At 35.9% G+C, this 3,092-nt stretch overlaps 1 long non-coding RNA gene across 1 annotated transcript; it reads right to left on the reverse strand.

Moving 5' to 3' along the window:
• Positions 1-1,290: 1,290 nt before the first annotated feature.
• LOC138226256 (uncharacterized) lies at positions 1,291-2,773 on the reverse strand. The gene is made up of 3 exons (XR_011184446.1): positions 2,724-2,773; positions 2,393-2,454; positions 1,291-1,333 (listed from the first exon to the last, which is right to left on the reverse strand). It is a non-coding gene; the product is annotated as an uncharacterized lncRNA (long non-coding RNA).
• Positions 2,774-3,092: the final 319 nt, after the last annotated feature.

Consider the following 3,092-nt stretch of genomic DNA (forward strand, 5'->3'; position numbering starts at 1 on the left):
GATGTCTGCTGTACACACATGGTATCATACACTTGAGCAAAGTGTGATACCACCGTTTGTTCTTCTCCTAAAATAAAGATGAACATTGACAAAAGTCAGAAGCACTCTTTTCTTTGACAGACGAACAAAACAATGCAAGAATAACCATACTCTCTGTTCCTTACTCATTTCTACCTACCTGTTTGACCACTTTGTCTGCTTCAGTCAGGACAGGGTGCTGGGGCTGACTCTGAGCAATCTGAGAAGAGCTCTCTGTGATCTTCTCCCCTACAGTGGCTACATTGTACTCTGTTTGAAATCCTAGTATCGCCTCCGGTAAGTTCCTCGGTCCTTTTTGGGACTTGAAAGGGTAGAATCATTTTGTGACTACATTTCATTGTCATGCACTGATATGTTCTGGTTTGTGTTCGATTACTGCAGGCGTTCAAGTACTTTCTTTTTGTTCTAGATTGGCAGTGTTTGAGATGGTAGGAACTTGCCATATTCTCAACTTATTTTCTCTATGAGACTCTGAATGCTCTGCAAACATACTATTTTAGCAATTCTTAGAAATCTGAAAGCAGAGTTACCTGTATCATTTTTTGTCTTGGTAGTAGTATTGCAGCTCCAACATCAGCACTTACATAATGGTTTGTGATGTTACTTGTCCTTGGAGTTAGTATACTCCTGAGAAGTCAAGAGAAATCTTACGTCAGCATTAATTATGTTTCACTTTTGAAAGCAAAGTACGTGTCAAGTACTTTGAAGGCATTTGTTGATACTTTTAAGCACTTTCGTTGATTATTATTATCCTTCAATTAGTTATTACAAGTCCAACATTCCCTACATGATCTCACTCCATATTCAGTGTAGCTCCACTCTACGAAGATGAATTTGCTAATTAATCAGTCAGGGACACAGCTTATACTTCAGTAGTCTTAGATCATTTAATGATGATTATTGTACTTTATAACTAGCAAAATCCCCATATCCTGTTCATTGCCCCATTTCCGGTCATGTGGATTGACTTATGCTTGAAGTGGTTAATTCTCACCTTGACATCTCGTAGAACAACTGAATCTCTACCAAGGGTGAATGTGTCCTTCCTCTTAATGTCTAAAAGAAAAGGTTAAAATTCATTGAAGCAAAATGCAACAACCCAAAATGTTGGGGAGGTCGTTTCCACAGTTATTTCATAAGACAGTGCTTGGAGTGAAACTACATGACCATGGTGAAGAAGTAAAAACACTTTACCTTGTTCCTCCTGACTGATGTCCTTATGCGTGTTTTGCACAGTTGAGCGTTTTGTGTCTTGTCGTCTGTGTAGGCAACAGCCCTCTTCCCTGGGATAGAACTAGATGATATGTAGACACATTAATTTGACTTCTCCATTGCTCACATTGATGTGGATATGATTATAATGCTCTGTTTTGTGGGCTTCCCAAGAAAACAATAAATCCCTTACTACTTGTTCGAAATGCAGTAGCACAGATCCTAACAAATACAAGAAAGAGAATATCATTCCTGTTTTGAAAAAACTTCACTGGTCACCTGTATTATCTAGGATAAATTTGAAAGTTCTTTTACTTGTTTTTAAAGCTTTAAGCGACCTAGCACGTCTGTACCTTACTGAATGTATGTCTTCATATGTTCCTATACGTGACCTGAGATCTGCACATACTGGCCTACTGCAAATACCACATGTGAAATGCAGAAAGAGTGGAGAGGCTGCTTTTTGTTTTTATGCTTCTAAATTATGAAACTCACTTCCACTTTTTATTAGGCAGTCAAGCTCGGTACATTGTTTTAAAAAACATTTGAAAGTGTTGCTTTTAGTTAAAGTGGTTCTTTGTTCTTTCTATTTCTGTTTCTTTTTTTAGTTCTCTTTAATTGTTCTTATTTTATTACGACTTTCCTAATTTTTATTTATTTAATTGACATGTATGTTGCTTTACTGTATTGCTGTATTTTCCTTGACAACTGAAAGTATATCTCTCAATTTTAATATTTTATTTTTACGCTTGCTTTTTAAAGCACCAAAGCACTTTTTTATGATAGGTGCTCTATAAATAAAGTTTATTATTATTTTTATTTTTAATATTATTATTATACTTTGTTACATTTTTGGTTAGGACAAAGATTCTAGTAGAGGTGGCCTCTTTTACCCCGTTCCAAAAAATTGGAAAACTTCCTTCAGGATACACTGACAATGACCATCTACTGTCTCCTCTAACTGTGTATTGTCATCATGCATATCTTGTGTATTTTTTATTGTAGTTGGTTTTGTCATTCTGTAAAGAAGCCACCTTTCAAGGCACTATATAAAATAATGTTTGTTATTATTATTTACATTTTTCATCGTAAAATCTGGCGAAGAGTCTTAAGAGAATATCAAAGAACACGTTGCTCTTACCTTTCCATTCCAAGAAATACCCTCAGCTCGGATTGCAGAGATTGACCTCTCTGTCTCAAATTCTGAGAAACATAGACTCGATTGAAAAATGACCATTCCCAAGATTCACATAACATCACCAGTCAACATTTGCCACTTGACATCAATAGAAACCATAGAGTACATGACATTTCCAATCAGTTTTCTTTCAAGGTACAATACTGCGGTAGATAAATATTACAAATGTCAGATGCACGCAGAGTTGTTTGGATTACTATGAAAAGATTGGCAAATATATTTATGTTCATTATATTTCTTGGAGTGACAGAGCTAAAGAGAAAAAAAGACTTACCTTTATCTCTGCAGACAGGATCGCAAGGGATTCCCTTATACTGGGTTCCTATATAACAAATAATACATTATTCAAAAAACATGATATTTCTCTGTCCATTGGCAGCAAGATTGTTTATCATTACAGTTTTAGTTAGCTTTAATTTTGTAAACCCCAAGTAAACATAGTTTGTGCCTTTCTCTGAACTTTTTGGCATTTCAATTCAGTTGTTTGTAAGCTTATTTTACAGTTGCTAGGTTGATGAAGTTCCTGAACTGTGCAGTATTTCTTTTGGGTTTGGTGCGAATCATATTCTAGCGGTTGGGGGAAAAAAGCACAGGTGCCATCCCACCATTAAACCCTGAAACTTACCTTAGCCGATTCTTCAAC

The sequence above is a fragment of the Lepisosteus oculatus genome, unplaced genomic scaffold (assembly GCF_040954835.1).
Source record: "Lepisosteus oculatus isolate fLepOcu1 unplaced genomic scaffold, fLepOcu1.hap2 HAP2_SCAFFOLD_116, whole genome shotgun sequence".
NCBI lineage: Eukaryota > Metazoa > Chordata > Actinopteri > Semionotiformes > Lepisosteidae > Lepisosteus > Lepisosteus oculatus.